The 24,949-nt window shown below is 37.6% G+C and overlaps 1 pseudogene; it reads left to right on the top strand.

The window, feature by feature from the left end:
• The first annotated feature begins 2,410 nt into the window (after window positions 1–2,410).
• LOC113293771 lies at window positions 2,411–13,562 on the top strand (annotated as a pseudogene).
• Window positions 13,563–24,949: the final 11,387 nt, after the last annotated feature.

Genomic DNA, 24,949 nt, shown 5'->3' with positions numbered 1-24,949 from the left:
GGAACTGCTTTTTGATGTTTTCGTTTGGGTTATATGGTGTTGCTTGTAAAGTTACAGTGTGCTTGATTTGACTGATGTGCATTTGACGGTTAAAGCAAATTTGGTTTATAAGTAGAACCATGTTTAAACGGCTACTCATTGATTATTTCAGTTCTGGAATGATCAATTTGAACGAGTTATCCTTGCTCTATGGAAACGCTGCATGGATGGCTTACTGGTAATGACCTCCCCGTCTGAACAATCTGCACTCTCATGATCAATGATATTATTTGTGATAAGTAGTTTATTTATAGGTGCAATTGATTTTATCTGAAAAATCATGTGGTATTTGCTCTCCCTTTGAATTTGGTGGAAAATGATAGGTCACATTAGACTAGATCCCTATACTGAATCAACACTAACACCAATAACCGAGGAACATCATTAGAAGAATAGTCTCCCTTGGTTGGAAATGGCATATTGTCTTCTACAGTTTCCTGCATTCGTAACAGAATTAACTTTAATCAATAGTTATCTGCCCTTTTTACATATGTATGGGACATCAATGTGCCGTGTATCACAACTCATTACCGATTGCAGGACTGCTATTTTACAATTTGCTGTGTATCACAACTGGATTCCGATTGCAGAACAAACAACATCTAAACTGATTAAAACAGAATGAAAAATGGAAAGAGTTTCTGTTGAACACCATCTTTTTGCATGCTGATTATTGACTTGAATGCAATCGCAAGAACTTTAGCTTGAAATTTGAATGCATTCTTAGCGGCTTTTTTTCTACGTTAGCTGATACATTATGAAGTCGAACCCAAGTATTTTCCGAGCAGATGTAAAAGAAGCCTTTCTATATATATTCTTATAATTGGGAAAAGAAAACGTCAACAGGAAGGGTTAGAAGTGGTCTGGGTTCGAAATAAGTTTCTGAGTCCGTATTTTCGAAACTAAAATCGGTTTCCTAATTTTCATCTTTTACGGAAAGTCTTTGGCCTGTCCAAAAGCATCACTTCAGGCACCAGCAATGATGAGAGTAATTTTCTTATTGTGCATGCATTATGTAAAAAGTGATAACTGCAGTTACTGACATACAACCTGGATAAAGGGCCTATTAGTCAAATGGAGTTTCTAGTTGGGGAAAATTCAATTCCATAGTTCACATATGTGATTTATAATTTTAAATTAATGCGATTGACATACTGCATTCTTCTACAGATTGAAGAGGTTCGCTTGCGGCTGAATGTTGATCTTACTGCTGCATTTGATTCTGCTCCTGTACCTGCGCCTACCGGATCATTTACAGACACGGTATATTGTTTTCTTTTCAAGATACTACCTATGGCTACAAGTCTATGACCAAGATTCACATTGCTAAAACTATGTGTAATTTGTTTTCAGTGTTTGCTTGAAAGTATCATGAAAGATTTAGCATTTCACGAATACACTAGACCTACCTCTATTAAGGCCCAAGCTATGGCAGTTGCTCTTAAAGTAGGGGATCTTTAGGGTTGTGCAGAGACTGGGAGGGAAAAAACTGCTGCTTTTATTATTCCAATGATCCAGGTTTTCATTTTATTAGTTTTCCACCATCATTGCATTTTTTTAACATTTTTATTGTACTATATTTATGCACCTATTGTGTTTCAACTCTGCAGCATTGCTTAGCCCAGCCTGCTGTTCAGCGAGGTGATGGCACCTACCAGAGATAGGGATAAACACACCATTTACGTCAGGAATAAACAAAACCAAAAGGCAGCGAGTGAAATCGTCGCTGTGGCCTGAGATAGGGATGAAACTACCTGTTAAGACCTAGGAAGATATCGAGAACAGTTGCATTACCAAAACATGAAACTTCAAGGAGAGAAATCAAGATTACCTGTACTCCAGAAAATTAATCAAGTCTTCCTTATCAGATGGATCTCCTTGCTGGTCGTCTATTTCAACAAAGTCAACATACAGGTATCAAACTCTTTAGCTTAGTTTTATTGTTCAATCGACAACGTCAATGGAAGTGCAAATCAAAATCGAAATTCCTTCATCAAACTTAGTTTAATAACTAAAACTCATCTATGGGTTATTTAATGAAACACACCAAAGGAATGGCTAATGATTATCTTATCATCATCATCATCATCTCTCTAGAGAAATCGTAAGAAAGAGAAACTTCAAAATTAATGGAAAATAATGTTTTCTTATACTTAGTTTTAACATCAAAGAAATAGTATTAAATTCTTTACTGTCTGCCGTCTGCCAACAACACAACGAATTTCCTGACGTTACTTGATGTTTTAATATACTCTGGGGAGTTTCAGTCAGTTAAATTATACCTGACTTTACATCTCAACACATAGATTTATTATATGTACCCATTTCTTATATTCAACTTTGTTACCAACTGCAAGTTCATTGCAACTCCATGGCAAATTCACTCCAAGGTTCCATCTCTTCCTCCTGCAATATTCACCTCCGATCTAACCGAACTGGTATCTTAGAATCCGAAATCACCAAATCCAGTGTTTCTTTCTCTTCTCAACTTCCTAATTCCTCTCTCAAGTAAGTTTCTTTTATCTCTTATTAGAAACCTCAATTTGAATTTTTAGACTGATCTGAATGGATTATGTTCTTTTGAAGATTTCTGGAAAAAGGGAGAAAGGGTCAGTCACTTAGAACAAGTGCTACTGTAGTAAGAGCAGAAGTGCAGGTTGATATCTCAATTAGCCCGAGGGTCAAACTCTGTGAAGCCTTCAAAAACTGTGGCTATAACTGATCAAGCAATTGCTCTTGTTCAAGCTGGTGTTCCTGTTATAAGATAAGCTACTGGTGAATCTGATTTTGATACCCCAGCAGTTATTACCGAGGTTGTTGTTTTATTTCTTGTTTTCTTGTGCAATTTTAGTGCAGACCAGTATACAATTTGACCTGGCTTTGAATATTTAGGCTGGGATAAAAGCTATTAGCGAAGGTTACACAAGGTATTCTCCAAATGCGGGGACAATGGAACTTCGGACAGCGATCTGTCATAAGCTTCAGGGTTAGTTTTCACGAATAAATCCCCTTCAAAAAAAGAAAAAAAAAAGTTTTCACGAATAAATGTCATTACAATTTGGTCCCTTTTCAATTTTTCAGGATTTTATTTTTAAGAACGATTTTAAATTGTATTGTTTTTCTTCTTATGTAGCGGAGAATGGCCTTACATACACTCCTAATCAGATTGTTGTTAGTAATGGTGCCAAGCAGTGTATTTTGCAAGCTTTGGTTGCAGTTTGTTCCCCAGGCGATGAGGTGCACTCCTTATAGACTGTTTTGTAGTCCTTCATAATCGAAACTCCTTCATCAAGCAGTGTTTTTTAATCATTTCTTCTTAGCTTTGCAGCCTTAACTATTAGAGACCGTATTATGGATTCAGATTTTAGAATTGCGAGTTTCCTAATTTCTCAGCTTGTGTTTTTGTTGACTTTGTTATTCAAACTTTACATATCACCTTTTACAAAGGTTTTTAACACTAACTCTTTTATATTAGGTTATAATCCCAGCTCCATTTTGGGTCAGTTACCCTGAAATGGCAAGATTAGCTGATGTAGAAGCTGTGATTGTTCCCACTCTGATTTCTGACGATTTTTTAGTAGACGCAGAGCTGATAAAAGCTAAAATCACAGAAAAATCAAGGATACTTATTCTATGTTCTCCGTCCAATCCAACTGGATCTGTTTATCCAAAGAAGTTGATGGAGGAAATTGCTGAAATTGTTGCAAAACATCCCAGGCTGCTGGTATGATTACAAACATGAAATATAAATCGAAAGACCTTTGAAAGTAGTAGTTTGAGTATTTTCTTGTTTTTCCTTGTAGGTATATCAGATGAGACTTATGAGCACATTATCTATGCGCCAGCTACTCATACTAGCTTTGCCTCTGTAAGATCAGAATCTCGCAGCAATAATATCTCAACGAAATTATCGACAACACAACACAACAGCGTCGCAGAACAATTTCAGAAGTGATATAATAAATGACGTCAACTAAAATCATGAGAAAGATGTGATGATCTTGCGAAAATTAGAGAGTTTACGAGATTAACATTTGTAAGGTTGCGAGAATGTCGCAAGCTACATCCGAAAATAAATGACAGATTAGCTGTCATCCACTATGTATTTCCCTATAAATAGCGTTCAGTTGTAAAGGAAAGGAGAGATCTTTTTTGAGTAAGAAACAAGTAAATAGGAGAGAGAAAATCTAGAGCAGTGGTTATTGTTGATTCCTTTATCTTTTCTTGTAAGATTGTTCAAAGATTCATCAATAAAATTAAGATTGTTAATCTAAAATTGAGTTGAGTTTTAATGAAATCATATGAGGGGTGTAGTGTAGGGTTTCCTGCAACTACATAATGGCGCTAGAAACAGGGACGCATCGAAGATTATTCTAGAAAAAATTGAAGATTAATATTGAGATTTGTGAAGATTTGGAGTGATTGATTAAGAATTTTACATAATTTCTTGCAATTCGTTAACATTGAAGAAATGGCTAGGAGAAGAAATACATCAGAACAACCAACTACTGTTAAAAGAAGTAAGAGAATTGTTGGAAGAGAAAGAAGTGAAATGGGAGAATCTACCAGAATGAGAAATAATGGAGAAAATCAAATTCAACCACCAGTTCAACAAACACTAGTACAAGGAAGGAATGTAGATTATGATAGGGTGAGTATACACACTTGGCAATCAAATTCCGCAGAAGAAGTAGAAGAAGAGCAGCAAACCAAAAATCATAGACAGGTAGAGAGAAATCAAGAAGAAGATGAAGGAATAATTCATGGAAATGAGGAAATTGGAGCGTTAAAAACGTTGAGACGAAGAATACATGAAGAAAGAAGAGCTGAGGCAGAAGAACGTGCAAATCTAACAAGGCAAAATCACGAATTGAGGATGGAAAATATGAGATTACAGAGTAGAAGATCGAGAAGTATTACAAAATCATATTCAAGATCGACTAGAAGAGAGATGAGGCGAAACTCACCCACAATTAATGCTGGAAATAATATTCAAGAAGAAATATCGAATCCTAATGAAGAATATCGCGAAACTAGAGAAGGGGATGATGATCGTTATGTTCCACAAAATGAAACTTTTGATGATAGGAAAAATGGTAGAAATCAAGAGAATGGACAACGTCAGGGACGAAATGATCAAGATGGCGAAGGAAATCGAGAGGAAGAAAGGAGAATTTTACATGAGAGAGAAACTCAAAGAAATCAACAAACAATTGAAGAAGAAATTGAAAGACATTATGCTGAATAGGCACGTTTAATTTGCGAACGTGAGAGATTGAGAGCGGAAATGGAAGAACAAGAGCTTCAGGAGACAATTCTCCAGAACAATCGCAACAATCGATAAAGAAGGCGTACACAAAACCGGAATAACGGTAACATCAATGAAGAGTACGATAGAATACAGAGGATGGCTGAAAGACAGCGAATGGAATTAATAAGAAATGAACAAAATCATGAAGGGGGAAATGAGAGACATAATCATATGCGAATTCAAGATAGAGATGAAGAAGAAACTCGCAGAAGAAGACGAGATGAGGATAATGAAGAAGAAATGCAAAATTTCGCGAGAGAAGAAAGACATGAACGCAGAAGAAGAGAGGCGAAATTAAAAAGACCAATGGATCAAAATTCAGGTGTAAATAAACAAATCTTGAAGGAGTTATAAGAAATGAGAGGAATGCTAAATAATAGAGGAGAAGTAGGCAGAAGATAATTGGATGAAGCTATAGAAGAAGCTGCGAAAACTCCATTTACAAGGGAAGTACAATTAGGAGGAATACCACCGAAATGCAATTTTCCCGCATTAACCAGCATTTTTGATGGAACAACTTGTGCAATTCGACACATTAAAGCCTACGTAAGGTGCATGTTGCAATAGGAAAATCATGATGTTGTATTATGCAACTATTTCGCATCCAGCTTAACAGGGGAGGCGTTAAAATGGTTCGAAGGTCTACCAAAGAATACAATAACATCCTTCAATAATTTTCAAACTACATTCCTTGGGACATATATAAGTAATAATTCTTCGCAACCTGGTATAGAAGACGTGTTTGGATTAAAACAAAGGATTGACGAAAGTTTGAAGCACCTGACTAAAAGATGGAGAACTATGTGTAGCGAAATGGCTGGCCGTGTAGATGAGAGATATCTTATATTATCATTTATCAATGCTATGTTTGCAACCAACTTATTGTATGTCCAAATTTTGAGAGTCAAGAATACGATCACAATGACTGAATTGCGAGAACTTCAAGAAGAATATATTGCTCTAGAGGAAAGGTAGAATGAAATGGAATCATACCCAGTTGTGAAAACCAGTTCACAAATAGAGAATGCAAGCCTATTACCTAAGCTAATAAACACAGTAGCGAATACTTCGCAAGTACAACAAGAAAAGATGGCAGGTAATAATCAACAGAAGCTGGTGGCTATGGGAAGCCGAGATCAAGAGGAGTATGAAGGAGAAAGAAATTTCTACAATTGTGGTGGAAATAACAAGATTCAAAGACTCGACCAACCACAAGAAACTTATGGAGGTCAAAGACAAAACTATAATAGAGGACAAGGAGGTCACAATGTAGTATGGGAAGAAATCAAGATGCCACCCCTAAATGCAACTGTGGAGAAAATATGGGAAGCTATAATTTTGATGGAGAATATACCAACACCATGGAACATGGGAACGGAACCACCTCCAAACCACAGAAGTCATGAGTTTTGTTCTTATCATCATTTTCATGGACATACAATAAATGATTGCAAAAATGTAAAATGAATTATTTTGAGAATGATAGATCAAGGAAAACTAAACCACTTTTTGGTAGGGCACCCACAATCTCAACCGTTGCCACCACCACCAGAGCATCACAAAGTAAACATGATGGAAAAGAAGGAAACATTCTTCATAGAAGTTGGTGCAAAAGCAAAGAATCTATTCTGTCACTCTATCGTACATTCATACAAGACAATTGAAGATTTTCATGACAATGTTTTAAGTAGAGTGTTCGCAAAAGATAATGATGGAAGAGAAGTTATGAATATTGCGAAAATCTCGCCACTAGAGGAATGGCAGAAACAAATCATTTCTTTTACCGCAGAAGAAATCCCCGAAGGTGAAGAGGTGCATGATAATCCATTGGTAATAAATTAGAAATTAATCCAAAACCGAAAGAAGATGAGGATGATGAAGCCGAAGATTCATGGGCAATTAATAGAATTCTAATCGATACTGGAAGCTCTGTGAACATCTTATTTTATCACACTTATAAAACTATGGGAGGAAGAGATGATGATATTATACCATCAACATATAAGATATATGGTTTTAATGGTACTGCTAAAAAGCCTAAAGGGGAGGTTACTATGTGAATTCCATTGAAGGGAATATCTTCTGAAATCCTATTCTATGTCGTTGATGTAGAATCACCCTACAATTCATTAATTGGTTGACCTTGGATACATTGGATTCTAGGTATAGCTTCAACTTTCCACCAGTGCATCAAATTCCCTCACCCCAGCGGTGTAGGAATCATAAAGGGAGATTGGGTTGAAGGAAAGAGGTGTTACGAAACTGAGATAGAATCTTACGAAGGAAGAGCAAACAATAAAGAAAATTGGCGACACAAAATCAAAGGGACACAAATAAGTGAGAGGTTGATGGTGGATGCAATCGAAAGAAAAGAAGAAGGGATGTTGCGAAACAAATGCTAGCTCAGAATAAAAATGATGAACATACCACTACCAAGGAAAAAGTAGTAGAAAATAATAAAGAAGCAGAGGATGGCAAAGGTAATAAAAACAAGAAATGTATGAATGATTAATTTGTTGCGACACTCTCGCAATAAGTAAAATTCTCAAAAATACATTTTATTGAATGAAAAAATTGAGATTACGAAATGCAAATACGATATGATGATGTGCGAGAATCTCGCAGAGATAATGAATTTTACAGAAGACAATCAGAGAACAATGACAAAAGAGAAAGGGGCGAACCTTTATGGCGTACACCCTAGTTCGCGAATACAATTTCGCAAGAGGAAAATGTAAGACCTAAAGTACGTCATATAAGGGGGTACCTGTTGTATGGCTCAGGTAAATGCTACACCACCACCGGAACCTGAGTCATGGATATTTGGGGTCAATAAATCCCATCCGGGAAAGGCACCTTGGATTCTCAGCTTAATCATATGACTTAGGTTGGGCGAATAAGGTAATAAGGACTCTCCCAAGCATATGACTTAGGTTCCAGAGGCGTTTGAAGCATACCTTGCCATTCTTGACAAGTCTTGGCTTATACTGCACTCGGCCTGAAGAAAACCCCACTTAGGGTGCAGTCTCGTAACCATATGCCCTATAGGTAAAAGGGATAAGAGGCTGCGAAAACTACTGGTTGTTTTTAAGACTGGATGGGAGGAGCTAACCTTGTATGGTACAAGTACGCCTCCTTGAAGGGGAAACCATGGGGGAGATAAGGGAGGCACCCTCCATTAGGGAGCTGATAAGTGTCTTAAGACGCAAATGTCATGAGGCTTTTTATTCGCAAGGTTATTAAGGCTTGTCATATTTGTGCAACAATCCTGAAGAGGCAATAATACCAAAAAAAAAAGATAAGACGAGATCAAATGGGTTTTCGCATGAAAGTGCGAAGACGTCCTGCTTCGTCGCAAGACGACAATGTTATGGGGATTTATTTTCGCAAGAATATTTAGGCCTGTCATGTTGTCGCAACATTCCTCAAGAGGCCACATACAAAAGAAAAAGTTAAGGCAAGATCAATGGGTTTTTGCATGAAAGTGCAAGGACGTCCTGCGATTTTGTCGCAATGACAAGAGGTGGCATAATAAGACCTTTAATTAGGAAGGCAAAATAAGACCACACAGGAATGAGATTTTGAAAAGAATCAAAATTCACTTTGCATAAGATTGCGAAATTATACATAATTAACTGCGAAATTGAGGCACAAAATAAGAAAAATTTATAAAATCTCTCATTTGGATACAAATAACAGAGGAAAGTATGGGAATGAATGAAATTAGAAAATGTTATTTGTCTCCATATGATAGATTTACACAAAAATTCAAAAATTAATGATTATATTAATTAACTGTATTGCAAGGAAGAATTGTTTTAATGAATGCAGGTCAAAATGAAAGAAACACAAATATATACAAAGAAGCAATAAATGTACAAGTATTACAGAGGATCAAAGAAAGAAACAAAGACTACTTCTTAGTTGATCCTTCATCATCTTCATCAGACTTGTTCCCTTCTTCATCTGCGTCAGAATCTTCATCACCATCAGAACCTTCATCACCATCAGATTCTTCATCATCAGCTTCGCTATCAGAAATAATCAGACCGGGAATATTCTTTGGGATCTCTTACAAGAGACAAGGATAATTAGAATGAGGGATACAATGGTCATCGCAAACCATTTGGATAGTTTGATTGTGAAAATGCATAGCATCATTCTTAAAATTCGCAACAGTGATCTTGATTTGATTCTTTAATCTGGAATACTTGTCATTGCGAGAAGAAAGATTCTTTGCGAGTTCCTCTTTTTCAGCTTCAAGTTCCTCAATCTTTTCACGATATCTACTTTCAGAATCTGCGAGCAAAAGACAATCAATTATTAACTTGATGAAAATTCATAAGAAACAAAAGATTACTAAAGAAGAACAGTTAATAACCTTCTTTGTCAGAAATCATATCTCTAATCAAGGCTGTATGCTCAGCTTGGAGACTAACATTTACACCTAAATCTTTTCTGGCATCATCTAAGATTTTCGCAGCCAAAGAAAATTCATCCTCATTACTTATAAGAAGACGAGAACGAATTTGGTTTTCTCTTTCACAAAGCTCGATGTTCTTGTAGCTAGCTTCATCTCGTTCAAGTTGAACTTCAAGAAGAGTCTCTTGGAATTTCGCCAAAGCCTTAGCACCTTGATCAAAGATGCGATCCTTAACATCTATGAGACCGCTAATTTTGGTTCCTAACTCATTGATTTTCTCTTTAGAATCAAGAAGGAGACGCTTAAATCGGTTGGCTAAGACTAAATTAGATCTAAGCTCATTCAGAGAAAGAGATGAAATTCTATCATTTGAGAAACTATTTAAAGAATTATTAAGACGCTCAAGAAGGGTATCATTATCCAAGGCATTAGGAAATGAACGAAGAATGGTAGCTTCATCAGAAAGACCATAAATGTCTGCAAAAAGGATCAATTAAATAAGATAAAACAACAGGATGAATGAATGGAGGGAAAGGAGAAAAGTAACATACCATAGAGCTGATTATTAGCTTGCTGAAGACTAGAGATTTTGTTCTTATATGAAGAAGAATCAATTTCTAGTTGACTGTTTTTCTCGCGAAGACATTTGACTTCAGCTTCCAATTCTTCATTCTTTGTGCGAAATTGACGATTCTTCTTTTCAAGATTTTCGCGTCTCCTCTCTAGATCTGAGGCAACAGCGAAAGAAGCTTTTCCAGCCTGCGAGAAAATATAAAAAGTATTAATATAGAAAGAGATTTTGAGTTATGATAATGAAGAAGTAAAAGGATGAAAGTATACCAGACTATTAAGAGAATGCAGGAAATCAGGAGTCACTGATCTAGAAACTCCACGAAGAGAATTATCACCATCCAACAAAGGAACATCGCAAAGTCTAGCGAGAGCTTTACAGGTGTTAGAAAATTGACTATCTCCCATTCCTTGCAAAGAATCAGAAAATAGGCCAGACAGCTTAGCCATAGAAGATTCGGATGGAGAATCTTCATTTGCAGCAAGGTCATCATTATCCTCATCATCCTCATCATTCTCGGAGTTTTCATGAGAAGGAATATTTGAAGGAGAAGAAGAACGGACTTTTCTTTTCTTTGAAGGAGGAGCAATTGGTTTTTCCCTGCGAAGAGCACATTTGCCTTTATCACCAGTCTTCGCAATATTGGCAGGTTCTTATATTTCAGCAATTATCTCCAAGTCTGCGAATTTAGGATCCCTAAGTTTTTTGGAGTACAGAGATCCTTTACCAGCACCACGGTTAGCGAACTCTAACATCAGATGGATGCAATCCCCACTTAATTGGAAAATAGCTCGCGAAAATCCCGAGTGAGCGAGAATTTCATTGAACAGAGGAATATCTGGATCATAAAGAGGAATGGGGAGACCTGCGAGAATTTTACCTAGCGAAATTATGATTGATTGATCATCACAATATTGATCAGAGAAAAGTTCGATAGAAAGAATTGATTTGGCACTTTCACCAAGAATGGTAGAAAGTGTGAAACCTTTCTCTGCAAGATCTTTTTGGACATCTTTTAAGTTTTTCTCATGTTTATGGCCACTTGGAGGCATATTTGAATATAGAGTATGGAAATGAATAAAAAGTAAAAAGATTGAAGAAGGAAGGATTACAGTAGCGGAACTTACGGAAGAACGATAGAGTTGCAGAGTTGAGAGATAAAAAGAGAAGAGAAAGTAAAAAGAAAGTGGAGAGAAGAGTAAGAAGAATATATAAAGAAGATTTTTTACTCGAAGAAATAAACACCATTAAGACGAAAAGACATGAGCGGTTGAAAAGCAGCGGTTACAGAAGACGTGTCAAGAAACAGATGGAAGAAAGAATACGTGTGATAAATGTAGAATATGAAGAGATGAATAGCTGCGACATTTCTCACATCATTCTCTACTTTGCAGAGAAGATATGAGAAGAGGCAAGATGTAGGATCAGAATCTCGCAGCAATAATATCTCAACGAAATTATCGACAATACAACAGTGTCGCAGAACAATTTCAGAAGTGATATAATAAATGACGTCAACTAAAATCATGAGAAAGATGTGATGATCTTGCGAAATTAGAGATTTTGCGAGATTAACATTTGTAAGGTTGCAAGAATGTCGCAAGCTATATCCGAAAATAAAGGACAGATTAGCTGTCATCCACTATGTATTTCCCTATAAATAGTCGTTCAGTTGTAAAGGAAAGGAGAGATCTTTTTTGAGTAAGAAACAAGTAAATAGGAGAGAGAAAATTTAGAACAGTGGTTATTCTTGATTCCTTTATCTTTTCTTGTAAGATTGTTCAAAGATTCATCAATAAAATTAAGATTGTTAATCTAAAATTGAGTTGAGTGTTAATGAAATCATATCAGGGTGTAGTGTAGGATTTCCTGCAACTACAGCCTCTTTACCAGGCATGTCAGAGAGAACTCTAACAATTAACGGGTTTTCTAAGGTAATTTAGTGGCAATCCTCATTCTGTGTTGGCAGCTAAAATAATATTGTAAATGGGATTTGACAATTTCTTGGTGCAACATCTGTAGGCCTTTGCGATGACTGGTTGGAGACTTGGATATATTGCAGGTCCTAAACACTTCATTGCAGCATGTAATAACATCCAGAGTCAGGTACCACTTTTAACTCTGGGTTTTCATGTTCCAGTGCTTGAAATTATGAGTCATTTTCAATGCAGAATGGTACCACATTAGTTATTTCACGAGATGATAGCAGGTCTGACAGATATTTGTTAAATATTTATTCTGTACATGATCAAATTTGGTTGACTCTATAAACAAGTTCCTGACCACAAAAATTACGATTCGTCAAGTGTTTATCACCGCTTAATATATTCAGTGTTAATGCCTTGGGTTGTATCGATCTTCAAGGGGTTACCCAGCCTTCACCTTGTGCAAGAGCACAGGACCAAGATCGATCATGCATCCTACTAAGAAAATCATCATGACCAAAGGGATAGCTACTGTTATCAGGACTCTTTTTGTAGATGCCTTTCTGTTTACATCCCTTTGTATATTGCAAGAGCTAATCCGTGCAATGGTATCCAGATTACATCCGGAGCTAGCAGCGTTTCCCAGAAAGCAGGAGTCGCTGCTCTAGGAATTGGTTATGCTGGTGGTGAAGCAGTCACAGTTATGGTGAAAGCTTTCCGTGAGAGGAGAGATTTTTTGGTTAAAAACTTCAGAGAACTTCCAGGTGTAAAGATATCAGAGCCGCAGGTACAAATTCCGACTTCCCTCCCTCTCCCATGTTGCCTCCCTCTCGCTAGCTAGCTTGATCCACTAAAGAAAACCACTTTTGGTGCAGGGAGCGTTTTACCTGTTCCTTGCAGCTCCTATTATGGGTCAGAAGCTGAAGGATTTGGTATCATCACCGACTCGGAATCACTCTGCCGGTACCTTCTGGAGAAAGGAATGGTAATGACATTGGATTGTATCCTATATGAGCATCTACCTAGGACGCTACTTGGAAGATCTGAGGGGCCTTATCAAAACCATGATCTCCTTGAGACTTTTTCTTCTTTAATTGCTTAATTTCGCCATTTAAACACGAGTATTAGCTTATCAAGTATTTAAATTTTCAGGTAGCACTTGTTCCAGGAGATGCATTTGGTGATGACAAGTGCATACGAATGTCTTATGCGGCATCCCTATCAACCTTGCAAGCAGCAATGAAAAATATCAAGGAAGCCATGCTTGCACTCAGGCCTGCAGTCTCTGTTTAAAATAAATTGAAGAGAATAACCCCAAAAGGGGTTTGATTGTTGTACAAATTTGAATTTGAATGTTTCTATGTTGTGAAATTTTGCAACAAGGATAATAATTTTTGTAATCTTAATTTTCTTTATCTATCTAAAACCCCTCATCTCCCTCTTCAGTCTTCTTTTCTCTTAACCCTGATCTATAAAGTTGTCTCTATGTGTTTCTAATGAAGTAGGAGGCTGTTATATCGGCTACGAAAACGACAAAGCTGCCAAAACATTTGAAATAAGTTTCATGTTTGACCAACGCTGACTTAAAAAGATTGGTTTATGGACAGAAATTGTTCTTTTTTTTTTTGGTTGATTTACTCTGGTCAATTTCTGAAAAAATATCAACGAATACAAATGACAGAAGTAAAAGTTTTCCTGTTGTTCCAAAGGGATTGGCAGGAAACAAGCATTTGATCAACATTTTACTGACAAGGAGGGATACTATTATCCACCTACTTGCTCAAAAGCATTATCGAGCATAGTTCAGGATGTTCTCCGCACCATGTATTTCATCTCTACTTTGAAATCTTTTAAGGCAAAAAAATATACTTTTATTATGAGATAACTAAAAGATCTAAAACGGTTATGTTTATGGACCATCTGGTCACTACATGATGTATACAACCTATCAACACAAAAAAAGAAGCAGATTTTTATCCATTTCTTAAACATTCTAACTACTTAATCTTCTTTATTCACATTTGATGATAGAATGCTAGAATACTAATCCATGATAATTTACGATGAAGATGAACTACATATTATGGGGAACATACTAAATCATACTTTATGCAAATAAAATTATCCACTATATTCTCAGAACACTTTATAAAAACATCATGATTTCTGGATCTAAGTGTTTGCATCGTATTCGGGGAAAATTTGCATGATATAAAAGAGAAAAAATAACTACAAAAAGCATTTTTAATTGTACTTTCCATGGATCTTCTAATAAGAAGAGCCTAACAATCTCAACACTTACAAAACGAAATCCATCCAACTTTTAGCCTCTTTTTGTTCAGATCTAAAATGAAAGATACAATTAAATTTCAATACTGCTCACTGTTGCACGAAGTTAATTTTCTCATGTTATATCATGTAAATTTTCTCCGAAAACTGCGCTATAACTCTTCGATTCTAATCCATCTTCACTTTTAGATCCAAATATGATGGTTTCACAAGTAGGTATTAAAAAATCTCCCTCCAGTCTCAAATAAATATCTCATCATCATCATCATCATCATCATCATCATCAAGTTTCAACGATACAACAGAAACTGAATTTATTTTTGCCAAAAAATTAAAAGGATTCGGTAGAAACGATGGGGTAAGAGAGTTAGCTTTGATTTGAATTCTTTTTAATAGCCAGTTCAGGCAGAATTTGGTTGGTCGAAGTATACATTTTTCTAGGAAATTGTTTAGATACAAGTGAAAAACAAAAACATTTTTCTTCATAAGAAATTAACATTTTTGCTTCCAGAAATAATTTGAAGTTTGTTCCTAACTTAATTTTTGACTTTTATACTTTCAGAAAAATTACTTCTTATATACAAAGAGGTAATACGAGTGTTTTGTCTATTTAGAACACTTAATTAATTAAATTTCCATTTTCCGATAAATTTATATTTATTTTTTCTTTTGCCCTTAAATTGATGCAATTTCCATTGACAGTACCCCAAAGCCAAAATTTGGTTTCTAGGCTCAATTGACGATTACTACTATTTTGTCTCGGTCATTTCATTTGGTTTTTCCTATTTCCCACCCATGTTTTTCCTAATTCCCATTCCCTTCACAATTTCTAAAATCAACTTACTTTCCAATTCTGATTTTTCCTATCTATCATCTCTAAAAGTCAAACTAAACCAAACTATGACCATTACCTTCCTAATTGTCCCCTTCGTTATTAACCTTCTCTTTTTCTTACCATTAAAAACCATTAAGTTGGAAACCCTAGATTTGATATTTGATTACTGTACATAAACAAATTAATTAATTGGTGGTCATTTTCAAGAAATCATCATAAGCAGCAGCGCCATTATCAACTCATGAGCTTGATCACTAATCATCCATTGACATAGTATTGTTACACATTAACCTAACCATATCAAGAGTAGTCGGTGCATCAACAATACTTCCTTCTGATAACTTTGTATGTTTAACAATTAATTCCTTGTTCCAACCAATACTATACGATTTAATTTTTGGTACTATGAATTCTAATTTTTCTCGGGTCTTAAAGTATATGCACTTGCACTTTGGAACGATACAGTCATATACAAATACGATCCCCACATTCAAAGGTCTAGTGTTTACTCTCTTTTTTTTTTGGTTTAATTTTGCTTTTGATGTAACATTAGAATTTAGAAGAAAAAATAAAAGATGGTGGGGGTAGTGGAGATGGAGTACTAAATGGGGTGGTCGACGGAGGGAGATGAGACAGAGAAGAAGATTTGGTTTGGAGTTAGTTGTTTGGATGCTATAGTTTATGGGTGTAAATAAAATGTCAAGATCGTATTTAGGATATTTGAGAATTTATTAGGATGGTACTTGGGATTATTGGGGCTAGGATTTTGTAGATGTGGAAAATCCTACAACTACATGCAAAGAATCACAAACACACAACTAACGAAGTAAACAAGCAAGGAATACACAAGAACACAAGATATACGTGGTTCGGTATGATTACCTACGTTCACGGGAGTAAAGGGATGATCTTATTACTCGATTCAAGGTTACAAGATACGTATCTCACTAACAAGCACTCTCTTCACTCTCTTAAGCTCTTGATATTCTCTCTACCCTTACTGATTACTTTCCCTTTAGCTCTTTAAATGGATCTCTATTTATATCTACAAGTGATGATACATCCAAGTTACAGTGTAAGCCGCGACGTATCTTCCTTGATGTCCTTCTCGGGTAGCAGGCGATGTCTTTTCCGAGATGAGGGCTAGGCCCGGTGATATCTTCTCCTGACATCCACTCATCTGATATCGATCAGTTAGTGAGTATAGACGATGCCGCCCTTGATATTCTTAGCCGAGTCTTACTTTGACCAGATTCTCCTTATATTCTCAACTACTTCATCAATGCATTTATTTCTATTGTACTCGATGGTTGTCTCTTCTATCACCTCCGACCTTTACACGTATTGTCTGCACGGGTTCCCTTGGTGTCTCTTTTCTCGCACCTAGGCCAGGTAGAATGATTTGGTGATTCACGCCTCATCTGCTGTCGATGCCCCTCTACCTAGGATTACTCCACCTGGATCTGTGGATTATTTACACCTACAGATTTAATGGGGATTGTAATTAGGAAATGTAGGGATAGGAAATAGGGAACACCTTTTATTTTATGTTCAAAGTAATAATAATGATAACGAAATTTGGAAGTACAATCCTTAAATAAGAATGTTTTTTGTCTAACAAGATGAATATATTTTGTTGAACTTAATTTATTCAAGAAAATATTTAAGTAGATATTACTTAATGTTATTAACTTTTTTTTCTTGATCGGTAAAGAATTTGGTGCTGGCGAGTTTCGAACTCAGGTCACTGGTATCATCACCCTGTGACTTTACCACTTTACTACTGTGGCACCGCAATGTTATTATCTTTCTCATATTGCAATAGAGATATATACCAATGGAAAATGTCTATTCAAGGTGATTAACCTTAATAACCAACACCAAATGAAGTTAGATATATCAAGGGGTTCGTAATGAAATATATAGAGAATAAAAACTTTAGATAATTTTTCATGTTACATCACGATACTTCATGGAGAATGGAGATCTTTCAAGTTTCAAGGGTTTCATATAAACGGTTACATCCTTTCATGTTTATGGATATATTTCCTTTTTTCCAAATTGAAAACCATGCCAAAAACTTTACTGAGCCAAATCCAATTAACTTCAAAACCTAACTCCATTAAATACTAGAATATGCGCTTCCATTCATATGAAAATTGTTTAATCTTCCAACAGTTTAGAGCATTCATTTAAAATGTGTTCACAATATTTGTATTTGTGTTTTTGAAGGACATAAATATGATAGATATGGACAATGTGTATTATGTTCGACAACCTTTTTTCATCGATGATCATAGTTGAGCAAACTAAGAAATGTTTTTGAGGCGATATTAAGATGTTGGAGTACACTAAGAAGACTTCTGAAGACATATGTCAAGATCGAATATCATATTTTAGTCACATCCCTTGCGAAAATTATATAAGCCACCACACTACGTATTATTGTTTTTCTTACATTTAGCTGAGAATACTTTGAGTCTTGTTAATAGGAGGGAAAAACAGATACGATGAGGGGAGGATTTTGGGGAGGGATTGACTTGCTAAAAATATGACAAAATATCTATAATATCCTTGATTAAAATTGGATTTTCCTACGGATCTGACTAAGTCATATAGAGAACTAAAATTAGGTTTTCCAATTGGGCTAACCGACTCTGTGTACTAAGTAGTCTTAAGATTAACCAAGATGTGAAAAGTAAAGGATACTAATCATGTCGACTATACATTGAAGAAGAGTATTCCACTATATCAAGAAGCGAACACCAATATTTATTCTTCTCGATACATTTACACTCGTGAAAAGATAAGTAAAAAAGAGAAGATTCTTACTATACCTATCTAGGACATCAGGAAGCATTATGAATCATAGAAAAGAATACCCGAACTTTTTACTTTTGGTTCTTATCGATGTTTTATGAAAGGCTAGTTTTGATTTTTTTTGTTTTCAGGATGTAGTAACGAAACAAGGATCATGAACAGTTAGAGGATATCATGGGTTGGGTGGGTATTCTCATAGTATTTACTTAATTATATTAAATTTGATTTTGACTGCACATTGACCGGTATTTGGTGAAATTCTTCCCTCGTCGTATCCATTCTTTCCCTCATAATAACAGGACTCAATACTTTTGAAATCACTATACTCAAGGTACCACTTCTTATCAACATAATTTTGGAATTTGTAACATATAATATTATATATAGTATTTCTTTTATAACATATCTCAATTTATTCAATCCAAAATAGTGATCACATGATCGCTTGCAAGAATAACAAAAACATTAAAATACAAGATAATTTAAACTCTAATACAATTAAAGAACTGTCATCATGGAATCGTACATCAAATATTTTATTGATCCAAAAGGATGTCATCCATGGAAGGAAGGTTGGCCACTAGACAAGTTGTATTACGACGAGTTTAAAAATTACAGGCCAGGTGCCAGCACGTCTAGACGAGTTGGTTGGCCTGGGTATCACATGATTTCAAACCCTCTCAAAGCGTTGAATTTCATGTTAGTGATGGTTACTTTCTGTAGGAGTAAAGTATACCTCGGGTCTTATCAGTCGCACCAAGTATATCGTGTGTAATACGGCGCAACTGTAATGTACCTTAAAGTTCGGCAGTGATCAGATTCAATGAATATAAGAAAAAACATTCATTATGTCGCATTCAATAACTAGTTATTGTAATTAGTGCAGGTTTTAATTATGAAGAAGTCCAGATATTTGTTTTAGATAATGCACGGTGTTTTCAATGAGTGTTGATTCTGATAGGCATCTTGGTCATGTTTCCATTTGTGATGCCCCAACCTAACAACCTACTTATCTAATAGAATTATAACCTAATTGAAATATCAAATCTAGATTAATTATTGTACGAATCTCAATTACATAAGCTAATCCCAAAACAAACTCATACACTATGATATTATACAAATGAAAATCCCTCGAGTGATATGAATATGTAAGGTGTTGTTTACAGATTATCAAAACATACATATATAAAAGAAATGAAAAATCTCTAATACGATAAAAGTTTAAAGATACGAAGACGGATATCTTCACGAGCACCTTTTCTCTGATTACTGGAACTAAAGTGGGAACGAGTGAGAACATCATCCCGAAGGGTGCCCAATGAAAACATATAACTTTTAAGTAATCACTAATATGATTCACAATTCTAAAGAATAGTAATTAATCATGTCATCGTGCATAACATGCTTAAGAGTAAATTTCCCCAAATACCTCGATTTCTATCTGTGGGATTTGTCTCATCTGAGCTATTAACGAAATAAATTAGGATATAAAATAAAAAGTAATACTATTGTGCTTTACGCGTTAGATAACTATACTACACTTCACGTGCTATATAATATTGAAAAAGTAGGGGTCTAACAACCACACTCAATATTTCGTTTAGGCGATCTGTATGGACTAACTCCAATATATTTCCAAGAGAATCAACTAGACAGTCAGACTCAATCAAGGAAAATACATCCGAGAGTTATATCTTTGTTTCTCAATGTAATCAGCAAATCAAACAGATAGAAATCTGCAAACCTGATTATTATGAAAAATGACTTGAATGGTACCAAATACCAATATTCAAGTGTCAATCAATTTATATGAACAACCAAAGTTTAGATTATCTAATTGATTGAACTACGCACAACCTGTATTTCAATTATATATAAAATATAATGCGGAAACGAAATAACACAGACACCAGAAGTTTTGTTAACGAGGAAACCTCAATTGCAGAAAAAACCCGAGACCTAGTCCAGATTTGAACACCACGCTGTATTAAGCCGCTATAGGCTCTAACCTACTCCAAGTTAACTTCAGACTAGAATGTAGTTGAGCCCTAACCAATGTCACATTGATCAAGGTACAGTCGCGTTCCTTACGCCTCTGAATCCCAGCAGGATTCTGCGCACTTGATTACCTTAGATGATCTAACCCACAACTAAGAGTTGCTACAACCCAAATTCGAAGACTTAATAAACAAATCTGTCTCACACAGAAAATTCCATTGAACAGATAAATTTGTCTCCCAAAGAAATACCTACGAGTGTTTGTTCCATCTTTTCATAAATCAAGGTGAATAGGAACCAATTGATATACCAGCTTATATTCCCGAAGAAAAGCCTAGCTAGTAATATCAATCACCTCACAATAATTTAACCGTATGATAGTGGAACAAGATATTGTGGAATCACAAACGATGAGACGAAGAGGTTTGTGATTATTTTTTATCTTACTTATTAGAGATTAAATCTCGAGCAAATATTAGAGAAGATAATACCCAATATGATAGAACAAAGTAAGATCAGAATAAGCAATTGCAGATAAAGTATTTGGGTCTGGCTTCAGAATCCCAATGAAGTCTTAAGTCATTAATCTATAATGGTTTTAGGAAAAACCTAGGTTAAAGGAGAATCGACTCTAGTTGCACCTAGTATCACACAAGAGGTGTGGGGATTATTTTTCCCAGTTGCTAGCTAGAGTTCTCCCTTATATAGTTGTTGATGGTGGTTTTTAGCTTAGGGTTAAAATCGTAAAACCATACATCTGACATGACGTCACTATGACCACTAGCGCATTTATTGAATCAATCATCATGCCTACGTGTGTCATGTTCCACGGCAGAACCCTTGGTATTGACCGACATCATCTTCGTACATACCAAACCCTAATTCTCACACCACCGTGCCAATGACAAACCATGTTAGCCACGTCTCCGCGCCAATACATGCCAACCATGCCAGCTGCACCACTGTGTCAATGTCAAACCATTTCCAGCCACGTCTCCGCGCCAAGGCATGCCAACCATGCCAGCCACATCTTCGCGCCAAGGCATGCTAACCATACCAGCCGCACCACTGTGCCGATGGCAAACCATGCCAGCCACGTTTACCGCGCCAAGGCATGCCAGCCATGCTGTCCGCACCATGCGCCAATAGCATGCCAAACCCTTGTCCCTAGCCATGCTGGCCGCACCATGCGCGAATGGCATGCCAAACCCTTGGCCCACCACACCTTGCCTTGGCCCTACCATTCCAAGTCGTCCAAACCCTTTGCCCCACTATGCCAAGCCATCCGCACCATTCTTCCTTGGCCCCACCATGCCAAGCCGACCGCACCACTCTGCCTTGGCCCCACTATGCCAAGCCGCCCGCACCATTCTGCCTTGGCCCCACTATGCCAAGCCATCCGCACCATTCTGCCTTGGCCCCACTATGCCAAGCCGTCCGCACCATTCTGCCTTACTATACCATGCCGGCCTTCCCTATGCGGCTACCAAAACGAAGGCGTGCGACGATCAATGACCAACCTTCAATCCTAGATGAAAATCCTAGAGTCCAAGGTCACCAGACAACGCATGGTAACCTTTGGCCCAAAACCCTAGTTTTGGCCACGCCATGCCGTGTCAAGGCATGCCATGCCACATGTGCCACTGGCATGCCAACCTCCTTGTCGCGCCACGCCATACCGGCCTTCCCTATGCGGATGCCAAAACGAAGGCCTGCAACGATCAACGACCACCTTTTCATCTAAGATGCAGATCTTAGCCGTCCAAGGTTACGAGCTAACGCATGGCAACTTTTAGCCCTAGTCTGGTCGCACCTAAACAAATCCAAAACCCTAACTTTTGGCCGCGCCTAAACCAGGGCATATTAAAGCCATACCGAGCGTGTTTTCATGCCACTAGCTACCAAACAAAGGGTTGCAATAATCAACGGCAACTTTTACTCTTAAGATGCAAAATCTCGACCGTCGAAGGTCACCGATCTGGCAAGTCTGCCAAGATCGACTTGTCAGACGAAAACAACATGCTACATGTTTTCCATGAAAACACTCGATACATCAACGCATGTCACAAACTGGGGGATGCTCATTTACTCACCCGTTTTCCATTTCTTAATGAGACAAGAGTACGTTTCACTTCGACTTGTATAAATAGGCATTACCTATTTCCACCGAACAACAAGTTCAGGTCAGGAGCATACAACACTCAGAAAACATTTGCTAGCTTTCCATATGTTAGCTTCCCACTTTTTGATACAAGTCGTGAAACAACTACTCTTCCAGAATCAACTATTCTGAGCTCAACACTCTCTTTGCTTCCCTCCCCAAAATCAACCCTTCTCCTTCACTTTGTGACTGAAGCAAGTCTGGAACGGACATTTCTTGGTTTAGGCCGGATTTGTACAGATTTATCTCTCGAATCTAAAGTACTCCCTTGCAGTACATTTTTTAGGGTTTAAACTCGTTTCTCACACACACATCTGAAATTACCAAAATCAGCAGAAACCGTTTTCACCCTCAAACAATTGGCGACCACAGTGGGAGATTGATCTTTAGGTTACAATGTCCATTTTCAATCTTCGATCTCATACTTCGACCCAGACGCCAGGAAGGTAGAGGCAAACGATCCTCTCAGGGATCGACGACTCAGCTACCAGACGGCCCGATACGATCCGCTCAGGGATCAACGACTCAGCTACCAGACGGACCGATACGATCCTCTCAGGGATCGACGACTCAGTTACCAGACGACCCGATTACCAGTCATGACACCGCAAGGGGTACTGGGGACTTCCCAGAGGTTAAAAGAAAACGATCCGCCCAGGGATCGATGACTCGATTATCAAGTGACTCAGGGTCGACTGGGGACTTTCCAAAATCGCGGTGCTTCCTACAAAACTCGTACTTGCACCTGACTCATTTTTCGTTAGCACATCCAAAAAACCGAGTAAGTCTTGCCTAGACAAAATACATGGTTTACTATTTCAAGTTTTCACGGGAATGATAAAACCGATAGCCATGTTATGTTTCACCCCATGTCATCTACCAACACGCAACGTTCACGGTTCCAAATCTTCACTGAGATGTTTGTGTCAGTTACAATCATAACCAAAAACGGCATCATTCTAAAACATTTCATCCCGAATAATAATCCAAAACCCTCATAGGTAACACTTGTCTATCAACCCAAAAATCCAGAAAATCAAACCATAAACCAGGCGCTTTGTTTGACTTACAAAAAAAAAAAGAAAAAAAAGAGGAAAACCCTAACGCCCGGTTCTTCGTGGAATCAGTCACCTACCCTTACGTACCCACTTTGCATAATAATGATTACCCGTCCTATTCATGAGGTAGCCGACGCTACTACGGTGATATTCGAAGAGGAATTTTTTACGATGAATTATTTCTACAAGTTTATGAAAGGCATCCCTACGGCTGGGGTTTACACCAGTTCATAAGAACAATATTTCTACAGATATATGGAAGGCATACCTATGGCTAAGGTTTGCACCAACACAAGAAAAACAAGAAAACAAATTGAAAGAGATACGCTGGAGTACATACCTGGATTATGCTATCCCACTTTATTGCCACCGCGCCACGCCAAGCCAGCATCATGCCAAGTTAGCGCCTCGCCAAGCCAGCGTCCATTCCAAGCCGATCTAGCGCTAACATCTTGCATCCATACAGCGCTAAAAACTTTCATCTTTCCAGCGCCAGCAGCTTGCATCTCTTCCAGCGCTGACAGCTTGCATCCTTCCAGCGCTAACAGCTTTCATCCATCCAACGCTAACAACTTTCATCTTTCCAGCGCCAGCAACTTGCATCTCTTCCAGCGCTGACATCTTGCATCCTTCCAGCGCTAACAACTTGCATCCATCCAGCGCTAACAACTTTCATCTTTCCAGCGCCAGAAGCTTGCATCTCTTCCAACGCTGACCGCTTGCATCCTTCCAGCGCTAACAACTTGCATCTTCCCAGCGCCAGTAGCTTGCATCCTTCCAGCGTTGCTCTTGAACACTTAGTAGAAGGGAATCAACAATCCAATTTCATCACACGTAGAGATCAGGAACGACTTCTCCAAAATCGAGGCAAGGAGATCAGCAACCCCCATGAGTTCACAAAGACTCTCTTCTCGTCAGGAGATGCATGATTTCGGGGGAATTCGCCCACAAAATTGTGCATTCTATGGTGGAACATTTATGAGAGATTTTATATTTTACCAAGGCGCAACGTCAAGACATATTTGCAACCCTCAACCGCGCATTGTCAGGAAAACATCTATTTCCAGCCAAGATGTCGTTCCCAAAAACATCTATTTCCAGCCAAGAAGTCGTACCCAAACCCCTACCTCTCTTGGAAAGAAAAATTGATGGAGCTGGGGACTCCTAACCACTGTTCTCTTGAAGGGTGTCCAGTTTGACAGCAAACTGATTGACGCAGCCTCTCCGCTTCAACGTCCTCCAGCAGCGGCTCCGCTTCAATGTTCAATTCAGCAGCCGCTTCGCTTAAGCATTCTCTCCATAAGCTGCTCCAGGATCGAAGCTGAAGTTTCAGCGTTTGTCTTCTTAAGTTTCAACATCCTCTCAAAGAGTCGAAGCCACCTCAACGCCGCTTCCTCCTGCCAAGGATCGTACCGGGGCCACCACTCCTTCCTGCAAAGGGTTGTACATCCACGCTCCTCATGTCAAGGATCATGATCGCAGCTAGCCAATTTTCGTAGTCATGACCGCCTTTTGA

Source organism: Papaver somniferum, chromosome 7 (assembly GCF_003573695.1).
Source record: "Papaver somniferum cultivar HN1 chromosome 7, ASM357369v1, whole genome shotgun sequence".
Classification (NCBI taxonomy): Eukaryota; Viridiplantae; Streptophyta; class Magnoliopsida; order Ranunculales; family Papaveraceae; genus Papaver; species Papaver somniferum.
Note: the sequence above shows the minus strand (reverse complement) of the source record. Positions and strands in the feature narration are given on the sequence as shown.